Genomic DNA, 15338 nt, shown 5'->3' with positions numbered 1-15338 from the left:
AATTTTTACTCAAAAGAAAACTCTCCTAGTTTGTAAAACACATAAAAGGAATGACCTTTTAAAGACTATATATATCTCGTGACAAAACATTTGAAAGATAAAACTTTCGACTCCTCGGAAAAACTTGTTTAGAAGAAATTTTCCCGTTGATCTTTCTTTTATTTTTCTTTAGAGAAACATTAAGCGAAAACTAGGGAATTATCTTGAAATTCGGATTGAATTTCAATCGGAAATTTTATTCTATTTCTGACGAATTTCCGTTCAACGAAAACTTTAATCTTGACAATCAATGAAAAACTTCAATTTAGACTTAAAGAAAACGAAAATCGGAAATTCCAAGTAATTATTTAAAAAAAAATTGTAAATCTTGCGCAAAAAGTGAAAGTTATTGAAATGGCAAACAGTAAATTGAAAATAAAAATAATGGCCGATTTACAAGACATTAGTAAATTGGAAATTTACATTTAAAAAAAAGTGTAAAATTTTTCACACTGACCCATAAAGAAAATCTCTTTTTGGCTCCATACCATTGACATTCAACTTTCCTGCTCACTGATCGCACTATTCCAATCTCGAGTTTATTGGCAAAAAGAAATTTTTTCTTTTCCTCTTTTTTTCATACTGGAAGATCAAAAATTTACGACTTTCGTCTTCGTCGCGGCTTTCTGTATGTATATAATATACAATATACTTTATGTATCTATAAGAAAAATATTTTCCTTAACCACAAACTTCAGTTATATTTCACTCGAGATAAAAATCCTATACCTTTGCGCACAATTTGAAATTATACACTTAATTTCCGTTTGTTAGTTTTTTTCTTTCTTTCTCGCTCTCTCTCTCTCTCTTATTTTGCAATTCCTTCTTTCTGCCCCTTAATTTTCATTCCTTTGATATTTTGCTATATATATAGTTATATATGTAAAAGGAAAGATCTTGAGGAACAATTCGTTTCTCAAGCATAAAAAATTAAGCTTTGTTCCTTCCAAGTTTACAAAAGAATTTCTTTTGTGGTGGGTATAAACGAATCTTTGGATTCGCTCATTTTGCCAAAGTGTAGTAACCCTTTCGTGCCAATAATGAAATATTTCAGACAGACAAGAAACTTGAGGGGCTTCTTCCGGACAGGGATTAACTTTTTTTTCTTTCTGTAGTAAATTTATTTGCGAATTATTAACTATTGTTTATAGTATTTACACGATTTTTGAAGAGAGTCAGTAGGGAAATCATAAAACGGGCGAATCTTGTTTAACTCGGTCTCTGATTAACGGGTAATGTTACCGGTAACTTTATCGACCAATCAGAGACTCTCGACTCCGCTAGCGACCCTACCCTGTCTTCTAATATTTAAGATTGACAATTAGTTTATGCAGTAATGTATTTATGAAAAAAAAATTTTTCATTTCAGTTTGTCTTCCGGAGTGGTGTCAGAAAGAACTATTCAGTCTTCGCATTTCTCCGAAATGGAATTCAACGATTGGTGAGTCGATTTTTTCTTATCCTATACATTTTTGCATATTACCATTATAGATATCTATATTACCGACTGATGGTACTTTTGCCATTACAGGAATTTAGATGATCGACTGATGGTTCCTTGTCATTCTAAAAATTTAAGTAACCGATTGATGGTTCATTGTATAAATTAAATTCAGACTTACAAAATTAATTAGCGTTTCAATTAAAAATGATTTAAAAAAACCGACTGATGGTACATTGCCATTTTAGAAATGGTACTTTGCCAAAATGCCCAATTACAATTCACTCAATTTGTTTTTAATACCTAAAACTGAAGTCAAAATATAATTAGGGATTTTGCGATTGAGAATTTAGGTGATGTACCGTTTTAGTACGTCGATAATAAAGGAATTACCAACAGTTGGTACATTACCATTACAGATATCTGTATTACCTACTAATGGTACTTTGACATTACAGGAATTTAAATTATCAACTGATGGTCTCTTGTCGTTATAAAAATCTGAAGAACCGATTGATAGTTCATAATGGAATTACCGACTGTTGGTACATTACCATTACAGATATCTGCATTGCCGACTGATGGTACTCTACCACTATTGAAATCGAGTTTTCAAAAAAAAAACTAAAAATTGAAAGACATAAAGTGAAAGCAAGGGGCGAAATTTTCCTCAAAAACTTGACAAAATATGTTTTTGAAAAAGAACTTGTTTTAGAATAATTAAAAAGCATAAAATACAATTTTAGCAGTTAAAGAGCAGCAGTTACTTCAAAATTAAAATTTTTCTGATCTTAATTAAGTTGTCCCATCTTGGACTATACGAAAATGGGTTTATATTAAAAGGTGAAGCGTGTATATAGTTGAGCTCGCGCGACATCACAATTACAATAAAGTGCCCACCATCTGAAGTCTCGCGTGCTACCGGGTATATATAGTGTGTAGTGTATAACGTAACGCGACATGCACGAAGCTGGGATAGCGTGCGAACATTCTGCCGTAAGCGGTGTACATTCGTTGCGTATACATCTCAAGTAAGATTTAAATTAAATCCGGCTAATGTAACCAAGTGCACGGGGGTATATTAGATCTCTTTGTCTAGGAGAGTTCAAGTCCCCCTTCTAAAAGATACAAGGCGTCTGCGGTTTAAATCCCCCCCCCCTTCTACTCTTCCATAAGGGGGAATGGGTCTTTAACTCTCCTAAAACCACACTATACGATTCGCTGATCCGAAAAGATGATGAACATTTCAATTTGACTCGCATTATTAGCGGAGAATTATAATAATTTTGGAATAACCTAATTGTGCCATATAAAAATGGTTTGAAGAAAGAAAATTTTTCCCCTCTTTCTATCTCTCTCACTGTTTATTTTCAGCCTACGCTGACTTATTCCCACTCTAGTGCTTTTGAATGAAATTTCCATAGTGTCCACCAGGCGACCGAATTGATTTTTGTCCATAACGGTTATTAGGCAGAGGTACAAAGACATTCGTTTGATTTAATATTATTGTTAATATTTTAAATAATAATTTTTCGAAATTTATAATAAATATTCTTGAAAGTGTTACGCCAAAAGTCAGAAAAAGAGTAGAAGAAAGGTAACGCCTCAATTTCGATAGTTACCTTTGCAGTAGAAGTGGGGATGTGGGAAAGAGTGAGATAGCATGCGAAAGGGGCCGTACTTCACTTTCTCTATCTCTCTTCTTCTCGTATCCCCACTCCGAAAATTTTGACTCGCCCCGCCCAGAAAAGAGTCTTGATTTACATTTATTCCACTATTAAGTTACTATACTTCTTAGATTTATATAAAATTATAAAACAAAAATAAAATATTATTTCAAATAATTCTAAACAGACAAAATTCTAATAATTATAATATTATTATCTGAAAAGATTAAAATTTAATTTTTTTTTAAATATTAATTTATTATAAATATTTATTTTATACAGCTTTATATTTCATATCGATTGCATTATAAAATAATTATTTGCTATTTATTAATAAATTATAAAATATAAGTTTTATCATTTATTATAAAAATTATGAAATTTTATTATAAAAATAAAAATAATATAAAAGAAATTAAATTGTGATATTAAAGTTTAAAACTGTAATATAAAAATAAAAAATTGTATGTAATTATTTACTTTATTGTGGAAATTTAAAATTATAAATGATTATTTATAATTTTATAATTATTAGAATTCTATTTTAATTTAATTTTAAATTCAAGTATCGAATACGTTATCGAGACGAAACGTTATCTTTAGTGTAGGTCATTGCACCTTGACGGTATGTGAGAGAATTTTTTTATTTTTATAAAATAGTGTTATTATGATTCATAGAATTTTAAATATATTCATAATATTATATATTAATTCATAAATATAAATTAATCAAAATATTTATAAATGTAAACTAAATATAAATTTTATATCCGTTAAATTATTATAGTAAATAGTAATAGTTTATACTATTTTTGATAAGATAATTATTTATTATAACAATAGCAATAGCGGTACTAATTTAATTAATTTTATATTTTATTTTTAATTAATTCTAAAAACACTTTTTATTTATATTTTTATTTTATAAATTTATAAATTCTTATGTTAGTTTATAATTTCAATTTTTTTATTAATTTTTATTTATACTTAAATGTATTTTTTAAATGTTTTAAATAATTTCTATTTTATTTTTTTTATTTATTGCTTTTTACTCAAATCAATATTTTTGAAAAATTACTAGCTTTTATTAATATTTACATTCCATTCAAAATTATTGTATTAAATTTTAATAAAAAATATAAATTGTACTACAGAATAAAAAAAATATTCTTTAATATTTATTCCCTTTTAGTTTATATCTTTTATTAGTAAATTCCATATGAATTCAATCGATGAGGTAAATTTTATTTGTTTCAATTTCCACATGAGAAGCAATTTATTATATAAACCAATATTAATCCCATGTCCTTGTGTGTATATCAATAAGCTTGTCAGAACAGCTTTGTTTTTGTTTGAGTGCATTTCATTGTTAAAAGGACTTGCATGCGTATATGTAAAAGGATTGAAATGTTTTATTGTGACCTCTAATACCTATATGATCAATATAATTTTATTGTTTATCTACGCACTTTTCCCCCATTTCACTTCGTTAATTATGTCTCTTTACTCTTATGAATGTTTCCACTTCTCATTATTATGGCTTATTCATTCGAAAGAGAATTTTCTTTCTAGGAAATATTTTTTAAAATCATCGGTTTATTTAGTTAAAATTTTGTGTTCAAATTAAAAATTATTTAAAAAATTTTTATTTTATTTTTATTCTCCTAACAAGAATAGGAACTACTAACTGATAAAAAATTATTAACTAGAAATGTAAATAATTAAGTTACATAAATTTGATTTGTTCTTAATTTATACATAGTAATGTATTTATGAAAAAAAATTTTCTTTGCAGTATATCTTCAGGAGTGGTACCAGAAGGAACTCTTCAGTCATCGCATTTCTCCGAAGTGGAATCCAACGATCGGTGAGTCAACTTTTTCTTATCCTGGGTTTTTATGCAATGCTATATAAATAATTTGCAATTTTCCTGTTAAAAAAAATCTTTTTTATCGACAATAAAAGTTAAATTCGTATTTTTAATCTTCGGCAAACAATTTAATTTTAAAAATCGTGAAAAAATTTGACTTTAATTATCAAATGCGTTCTCGGGACTTTATTCCTATTTTAGGTCAATTTACATTTGGGTAGTTGTTGAGAGAATTTATAGTGGATTTAGACGTATTAATGCAATAATCGAATTATCGACAGCTGGTACATTACCATTATAGATATCTGTATTACCTACTGATGGTAATTTGCCATTACAGGAATTTAAATAATCGACTGATGGTTATTTGACATTATAAACATTTGAATAACCTATTAATGGTTTACTGTTTAAATTAAATTCAAGCTTATAAAATTAATTATCGTTCCAATAAAAAATAATTTAAAAAACCGACTGATGGTACGTATTACCATTTACTCCCTGGGAAGCATTCGACAAAAAGACTATTTCAATTATTGCCCGATAATAAAATTCTTTAACTGCGAAATAACAGCAGATTATTGTTCCCCCCTTATATTTGTTGGTTTTTCTTTCGGAATATTTTTGATGAAGAATGTATAAAAGTTTCTCACTCTCTTTTCTCTCTTTTTTTTATCAAAAAAGTTTTTATCGTAGAAATCGAAGTATTGTAAGTAATCATATAGATATGAGAAGAAGGTTCATTGTTATTTTTGTAGGTTTTTCGAGATATGTTCAAAAGCTGTCGTCTGCGAATGTATGGCGGAAATAAAAGTGCCTTGCCTTCAGAAGTTACCGTAACGCTTTTAGTTCTTTATGACTGTCGTAAATCCTTAGTCCTTGTAGGGAGCAGGGCCAAAGTCTTTTCCGGGTAGGTGGCATCCTACTTTTTTAAAGTACAAGGAGGTACCGGAAAACGATTACAGCGCGTTCATTCTACAACTGTTGTTTTTTTCCTAAAGAAAAGAAAACGGACTCGTGCCATGTCGCGTGCGACAATGACCCACTTTTAAATTTCGTTATAGATATACTGTATTTTAGGGAAAGGAAATTAATAATCTAAATATGATTTCTGGATAAATTAGAAGTTGAGGAAAAAAATTACTTTATTTAAAATATACTTTTTATTTAGAAACAAATTTTTGCCCCAGAGTAATTGATAAGAGAACAAATTTATTTATTTAAAAAAAGCCTTCGACACACTTAATGTCATTTCCGTTCTTTGTAACATTTTATTATACTGAAAATGTAAACAATGTCTTGAACTAACAAATTAAGAATCTTGTCTCTCCGTTTTCAAACAGTCGTCTTTAATGATAACAAACATTTTCAGTAGACACTTAACTTACTGTCTTGTGTAATTAATTTTTAGTTTACTCTAGAAAAATAATTTCATAAAGTATAGTTCCAATTTTCTGTTTCGAAATTTTTGTTATTCAAAAAAAAATTCCCAATTGAGACTTGCGTACATTTCTTAGTTAAATATCTGCCTTCTGGCTCTGAGTTCGATTTTGGAATTCTTCAACATATGTACGGCACCACTCGGGATTTAGAGTCCACTGAAGCAGAAATGCATCTAGCCGTTCCGGAAATCTTTATTGGAAAATGGAAATTTACCGTGGCGTAAAATGTAGAGTAGAGGAAAGGTCAGAAAAAAAGAAGTTTCTTGAGCAGCGTTATAAAATTTATATAGAATAAAAAGAAGGAAAATTGCCAACTAATTATACCATTTAAATTAGGAAATCCGTTATACGCTTCGTAAACTTTTCAATATGGCAATAAATGAATGTTCAACTTTTACCGCTCTTTTAGACGATTTTATTAAATTTAGTATTTTCTATTGTTTGGTAATTTTTGCAAAATGAACTTTTCTTGAGTTTGTATTCATGGATAGTAGGTTTTAGGCTGATAGTAGGTTGCTTTTGTAGGAATTTAAATAACCAACTGATGGTTTTTGCCTTTACAGGAATTTAAATATCCAACTAATGGTATTTTGCTCTCACAAGAATTTAAATAACCGACTGATGGTACTTTGTCATTATAGGAATTTAAATAACTGACAGATATTACTTTGCCATTACAAGAATTTAAATTACCGACCGATGGTATTTTGCCATTACAGGAATTTAAATAACCGACTAAATGGCACTTTGCCATTATTGAAATCTGAATTACAGCTTGATGGTTCATTGTATAAATTAAATTTTTATGAAATTAATCATCTTTGCCATTAAAAACAATTTTAGCAATCGATTGATAGTAACGTTGCCATTACTATAATGGTACTTTGCTAAAATCTCCAAATATATTTCACTTAATTTGCCATGAACACCAGAGACTAAAATCAAAGTGGAATTAGGGATTTTGCAATTGAGGATTTAGGCGACATATCAGTCATAATTGATCGGCATTACCATTGCAGATATCTGTATCACCGATTGATGGTACTTTGTCATTTTAGGAATGGTACTTTTCCAAAATACCCAATTACATTTCACCCCATTTTCTCTTAGCACCAGAAGCTGAAGTCAAAATATAATTAAGGATTTTGCGATTGAGAATTTAGGCGTCATTACGGTGTAAGTACGTCGATAATAATGTTATTACCAACTGTTGGGACATTACCATTACAGATATCTGCATTACCGACCGATGGTACTTTGCCACTATCTGATTGTTTTTCAAAATACTAAGAATTGAAAGAAAATTCACTTAATTTTCTGATAAAATCAAACAAAATGTTTATGGAATAAAAAAAGAGGAAACAAATATTTTGTTTGCATTTGCAGTTTTCTTTCGAAGAGATAGTAAATTAAGGAACCCTTTCATCTCTCCATATTTTTTCCTATTTTTGTTTCGCAAGATTCACACGAACTTTAAATGCATGTAAGCATTTACGGGCATATTCGTACATCCTCCTATCTATATGGAACTTTGGAAGCTTACATATTGCACGTCGTCGTCCCTACATCTGCAAGTGTGGCCAAATGAATGAATCTCCATCTATTCCCTGTCACCCGGAGAAATTTCAATAAGCCAATTCGGATAATGGAATAGCACACGCGCACGTGTGGATAGACATGAAGCATCTCTCTCTTTCTCTCTCTCTCTCCTTTCTCTGTATATATATGTATATACAGTACGTCGAAAATGTTCTTCATCATTGTTGTAACTTTTCTCGCTCACTGTCCGTGGGATCACGGTTTTGTTAAAATAGAGAGATGAGGGGTCGGAGAGAGTAGACTCGCCCGCAATTGGACCGGTTTTCAAACTCGAATTGCAACCAAAGGCTGCTTCTGACGTTCTCGCGATACATGCTTCCTGAGCATCATAAACCCCTTGCGTCGTTTACACTTGAAATGGCAGTTTGTGTTAATTAAAAGGCATGTCAAAACCTGTTGTTTTGTACCTTTCACCCCCCACCCCTCAGTTTTCAGTTGAATAATTTCCGGAGATACTGTCAACGTTTATAATAAACCATTTCAATCGGCTTTTTTTTACTAAAAGAAATTTTTTATCCTTTTCCACTAAAAATATTTTTTAATAGAAAAAACTAAACCAAATAAATATTATTTCTTGTTACCATTAATTTATTATTATTTATTTATTATTATGATGCTATTGGATAATAATAACATAATTATAATGTAGATTTTAATTCGAATGTCGATGAATTCTACAATTTGGTTTAATTTTTGTCTATTTTTATATTTGCAACTTATCGGCAGTTGGTTAACGCAGTTTTCTGCAATGGCAATGTTACCATCAGTAGGTAAGTTAGATTTCTATAATGGCACCGATAATTTTTTTAAAAGTAAATCTTTAAGTTTTCACTGAAAACGAAATCTATACGACATAGTTTCAACTTTTGATTACACATTTTTATTATTTATTCACAAAATATTATCAATTTCAGCAAAGTATAATTTAAAGTATTTATTAACCAGCAATTCGCAAATAAAGACAAAAATTGATAAACAAGAACCAATAGTAAACACACAGTAAAAAAACACTTTCTGCTTGATAGAATGTTTCTCATTATGAATCTTCGTCTCATAATCAGTTTTTTTCAATCTAAATTCCATGTATTTATTGTAAAAACCATAATCAAAAAGTTTCAATAATAGACGATCGAATTTTTCCTTAAACGGAGAACCTGATTTGTGTGACCAAAACATCCATTTTTCAGCTAAATAGAAATCTAAAGCTTTTATGGTTGGTTTTTTTAATTTATCGTAAAATCTCACGGATAAAATTAAATCCATTCGACTACCATTAGTAGCAACGATACAAGTAATATTTCTTAAATCTACAATTTTTTTATAACACTCGCCATTCTCTTTAACTAAATTCGTTCCATTTAGTAAATTCAGTACATGTTCATTTTGACTATCCAAAATTATATTCCTCGTATAATTCGTCATCATTGAATAATAATTTAAATTATTTAATTCCTCCAAAGATTTAACAGGTAACTCTAAATCAATCACTTCGCCAATATTGACGAGTGCTTCGAAAATTTTTGCCGAATAAACCGCGTACGTGAGAATCAATGAACCGAAAATAATTCTATCCACTAACTTTTTTGGTTGACTGTTTAGACTAACACCCAAAAAAATTTGAATCAAACTCATTGGATTCCAAAAATTATGGTTTAGCTTCAAGAAAGATGCCATTTTTGAAAGGATAATTGTTAGTATGGCAAATATTATCATCATGTAGAGAAATTGTTTCAGAAGTAATGTGAATTCTCGTCTCGTTGTCATTCGAATGAAGGCGAATATTTTTATACACTCCAAAGGACGACTGGCTTGGAAATATTTATAATCAATCGGATTGCCATAGAGAAGGAAATCCGGAATCATATCAATTTTCTCTTTTTCCATAAAATCATAAACGTTTTTCTCATTCTTCAATTCATCAAAATTGCTCCTGTTAATAAATTCCACTAGAACCCGAAAATTCATCACTTTTGCAAAATCTTTCAAAATATAAGCATTAACTTGATCAATTTTCTCCAGATTACTTCCTCTGTTCTCATCAAAGAAACCCACTTTTATTTGATGTTGATACAAATTTTGCAATTTGTCAGGAAAAAATTCACTGAATTGGGAAATATTTTCTTCACTCAAAATCTTTGTGAATGGATTGTAAATTTTTAATGTTCCCTTCACTTGAAAATAAGAAACAAAATGATTAGTTACAAGTAGTTTTGAATTACGTTTCAATTGATAAATAGTGAAATCGAAAATTTTTGATAAATTCCACATTTTTTCGAGAATTTCTCTAGTTGATGATGGTTTCAGAATTTTTTGTAGAATAAATAAACACTTGGGTCGCATTCTCCTTGTTGATAATTGATTGAAAAATGTTGATAAATTTTTATTCAGCCGCGAGGAAAATTGAGACGGTGCCATTACAATGAATAAGGTTGTTCTTCGAACATTGCCCCGAAAAGTTGAGAGCACTTCAGAATCATTTATCCTGTTAAAATTAATGCTTCGAGTTGGAAAATTTCCTTCAATTTCCAAGAGAATTTTATTCGATATTTTGCTCGTGTCATTGCCCATAAGTAAGCAAACTTGATATTTTCCTGAATGCACTTTTATATAATTTATCAATTCCTTTATTCCTGAACTCGTTCTCGAAAAATCGCTTCCAATAATATTGTTTACATAAATTATCATCAAAATCAAATAAAAAATCCCGTCCTTTTTGGATAAAATTCTCATTTCCAGAGTAACTGCAATAAATTCCCTTCTTTCAAAATTATACTTACTACAATTATACTAAAATTATACTTTTATAAATTACAAATTTTAATTAAATTAAAAAATATGAATTAAAAATAATATTTACCACAATTTTACATTTTGCAACAATTCAGTAAAAATGTATTCAATATTTGTAAGATATTTTTTAATCCCATTAAGGAAAACTGTAAGGCAAACTCAGAAATTATATTTGTAGCAAAGCAAAAGAAAAATGTTGAATTACATGCGGTTCAACAATGACTAAGCAAAACTAAATATTACAATGTGAAAAGAATTCCATTTCTAAAATCAAGATAAAAAAGTTAATATAGTGAAGAAAATTGTCCTACCGTGAAAAGTTATAAAACGACTGTGTATAATTTAGCTCGCGACAGTTATAATACACAATTTTTTTTACGATTTTATCATTCTTTTTATCTTTGTATAATTTTAGTGGATAATATTTTTACTCAGGAATTATATGCGTTAATTTAAACATAAATTGCAAATTATACTTGACATTTGTATTTTAATGTGTCGTTAGGGACTAGAAAAAAAATTTCTTATCCATTTGTGTTAATCTAAAAGAGAGAATATTGTAAGTATTTTTCTTTTTTTTGACGGAGAACGTGTTGGTTATTTAAATTTCTGTAATGACAATGTAGCGACATTAAAAAATTTCGATTTTTCTAATGGCGAAGCACCAAAGTAGGTAAGACAAGTTCCTGTAATTATAGCGTACCCACAGTAGATAACTTAGGTTTTTATAATGGTAACGTACCAACTGTCGATAAGTGAGGTTTCTGTAATGGCAAAGTACCACTATTGGGTTAATACATTTCTGTAATGGCGAGGTGTCATCAATTGTTTATTCAAATTTGGAATGTCGACAAAGTTCCCACTTGCCATTGTCGTATTTTTGTAATGGCAACGTATCATTAGCCGATTATACAGATTTCTATAATGGCAATGCACCAGCAGTCGATTTCTAAAGTCGCAACAGCAAAAAATAAAAATTTTTAAGTCTGGTTTTTATTTAATTACTATCAGTCTCTTATTCAGATTTTTATAATGGTAAAGTACCGTTTTAAAATGGTAAAGACCCCACTTGCCATTGTACCCAATGTGCAGTTTGTGCTCTGTACGCCAGAACGCAAACTATAGAATTTTGGGTCAAAATGCAATTGGGGATTTTTGTAACATATTGGGGACAATGGCAATTGTGGACTTTGGATAACTTTGACTTACCATCAGTGGGTTATTTAAATTCATGTAATGGCAACGTACCATCAATTGGTTATTTAAATGTCTATAATGACAAAGTACCATCAGTTGGTTATTTAAGTTCTTGTAATAGAAAAATATTATTTGTCGGTTATTTAAATTCCTGTAATGGCAAAATACCATCAGTCGGTACTGTAGATATCTGTAATGGTAATTACCAGCGGTCGATAATTCAGATTTTTACAATGGGATTCGGAAATTGAAAGAAGGCATTTATTTTATAATGAAATTTTCTAATTACTCTTTGCCGGAGAATTACTTTGTCATTGATTCCAAATTATTAAGAGTAAATTAGTACCTTATTTTTAAATTAAAAAAAGAGACAACAGATTTCGTGCAAATGGACCAAATGTGTGGGGAGGGGGTGAAATTCATGGCACGTTCTTCGGGAAACATTTGTTTGTATGGTGCTATAAGGAGAGTGAACTTTTGCCAAGTGCGCTCAAATACACGAGTCCAAAAGTCTGGGTTTGAAAACAGAGCAAGATAGCAAGAGAAGAAAAAGATTCTTAGTATGTAGTATGTATATTCTTATATTCCTCTTCTTCTTGCCTCCTTCAAGTCTCTTTCTTTCATGCATCCAAGCATCGGAGAGTACAATTGTATTTGTACATATATATATATTTTGTATATACATATACAGATCCAAATGCTCATAAATAATGCCACTCTGTATATTTGAATGTCCCTGATGGATCCCGCATGCTACTTTGGAAAGCTAAACCGCAGGGTCGTCTCACATGTACATGACACCAGTGAAATGACGACGGAATATCGGACCCCTCTTTGTTTATGCCGCGCGACGTCAAATTTAATGCAACGCCGGCCCACGAGTATATGAGGGGTAACTTTGAATTTTGCTATATATCTATATATGTATGGTTGCTCTCGTTATATATATGCGGTGGTTTGGCTTTTCAAAAGATGTGTTGCGGGGATTCCCATGTTTCTGATATTATGAACCGCAGGTCGAGGATTAGGGTTATTGGTGGCAAGAGGAGGAGATGTTGATGTATTGAAATTGGGGTGCGGAAAAATGTGTGCGGTTGTTCATATTCTTTAGAGAAGATGGAATGAATATTACTTTGGGAAGCGAACTGAAAGAAATAATAAGATTTGTCGTTTAAAAGAGAGAGAGAGAGAGAGAGAAAGAAAGGGGGGATAGAGACTTTTCCCTGGATTACCGGTGTAATTCAAACTGTAATCCAATTCAGATTTATGTGTATATTTTAAATTACAGATTTGAAATCCATTTACGTAATTCATGAATAGAATTTATACAAAAGCCGTCCCGGGAAAACTTGGTATACATGTACTTTCTGTTTCTCTTTTTTTTATAAATATATTCTAGTAAATTTATTATGTACATAATACATTCTCTACGATTTAAAATATATATAATAGTTTTTGTAGCGAAATTTTTCTAAAGCGGAGGCGTCTGTGAACTAAGATTAGAATTAATAACGTAGCGCCAATCTATTTGCACTTTCTCCAGCGGATGCGTCTGGGAACTAAAGTTACATATTGAACTGTAGCGCCACTCGAATGAAGCGGAGGCGTCTGTGAACTAAAAGTGAAATTAATATCGCAGCGCCACTCTTTTTGCGTTTTCTCAAGCGGATACGTCTGGGAACTAAAATTAATGAACTGTAGCGCTATTCGACTAAAGCGGAGGCGTCTGTGAACTAAAATTAGAATTAATATCCCAGCGCCACTCTTTTTGTGTTTTGTCAAGCGGACGCGTCTGGGAACTAAAATTAATGAACTATAGCGCCATTCGACTGAAGCGGAGGCGTCTGTGAACTAAAATTACAAATTTGCACTTTAAAAGTTAGTAAACGCTTTGCGCTTAGCAATAATCTCTTTTAATTTAGAGAACAAACATTCATTTTAGTCCCTAGAGGGGCAAAATTAACCACAGCAGTAAAAGTGCTCCTATACTTCCCTAGGTGCAAAATTATTGTCCGTTTTCTTCTAGTGCGTTAAATTTATCATTATTTATACCGTGAAGACTCTTTTTGTAAAAGAGAATTCAATGATCTCCCTTTCAAAATCCCCTCACACGATTATATATAATTAAACGCCCGATTGCGTAAATATTTCATCGTGTGTAATCAAGCATTTTCCACCTCACGCCGTCATTTCAATTCAATGTAAGATTAATATACGAACCAAATTCCAATTCCCACAAGCACCTATATTATTTCATTTTTTCGAGAAAATTGTTGTACACAAGTACCTACATTCAATATAAGCGGAGTAAGAACAAAAGAACCCCAATTCATCGTGGTAAAAACGCGTGAAGAAATGATCGGTGAATTTTTCTCGCTTGAAAAAACGCATTTTCACTTGTGAGAAAATGTTGTTTATATGTATACGCAGACGGGGGAGGTTGGTTATATAGGGTATACGGTTAATTACGAGGGATGATTTTTCACGGTAGAGTTGTTCTATGCCATAAACACTCATGGTGAAAGGTGAAAAGGGCGCGTCTTGGATGAGTTCTTATTGTTTGGAGCTATTGTCTCTCTATGATTGGAAGTGCTCGTTTTTCGATATATATATCATGATGATAATAATAATAATAATAAGAGCATGTTCAACCGGAATGTGTCCCGACTTCTGTTTGGAACTAAACTTTCAGTAAGGGTGATTTTTTTTCTGCTCCTTCTTGAAAGGAATTCCCGTTGCTCTTCTAATTTTTTTTTTGGTCCTCCTCTCACTGTTTTTGCTCTTCCTTTCTTGTGTGTGAACTTGGAGAAATTACGTGAAAATTTGTTCACAAGTTTTGATAAAGGGTTTATTGCCATTTTCGTACGTGTTTTTTGTTGGGGAGGTGGGGGAGGAATGAGTTATTTTCTAATTTCTGTGTGTTTGAACAAATGGAGAGAAGGAAGATTTTTTTTCTTTTGATAGGGCAAAATTTATAATTAATTTTAGTGAATTCAAAGTAATTTGCAAAGTGAATAAAAAATTAGAGGTGTTTGTATTTGGAAAAATTAAAAAAAATTAAATCTGTAGTGCTTTTGTTAGGCAGTAAAAAAGATAATCTAGAAAAATTCTTAAGATTTTTAATTTGTATTTTATTTTTAATATTTATATTTAACAATAATATAATAATAATAAAACAATAATAATTATTATAATATTTTTGTATTCTTTTTCTCTTCTCACTAATTTACTTCTAATTTTTTAGGCAGGGACTTATCACATCTACCTGCTTTCTTCTACACCAAAGTCCTTCG

At 30.5% G+C, this 15338-nt stretch overlaps 1 long non-coding RNA gene across 1 annotated transcript; it reads left to right on the top strand.

Moving 5' to 3' along the window:
• Nucleotides 1-4756: 4756 nt before the first annotated feature.
• Nucleotides 4757-15338, top strand: LOC122508388. The gene is made up of 3 exons (XR_006302229.1): nucleotides 4757-4860; nucleotides 4943-5014; nucleotides 15290-15338. It is a non-coding gene; the product is annotated as an uncharacterized LOC122508388 (long non-coding RNA).

This window comes from Leptopilina heterotoma, unplaced genomic scaffold (genome assembly GCF_015476425.1).
Source record: "Leptopilina heterotoma isolate Lh14 unplaced genomic scaffold, ASM1547642v1 Lhet_114, whole genome shotgun sequence".
Taxonomy (NCBI): Eukaryota; Metazoa; Arthropoda; class Insecta; order Hymenoptera; family Figitidae; genus Leptopilina; species Leptopilina heterotoma.
This window is presented reverse-complemented; position numbering and strand designations above follow the sequence as displayed.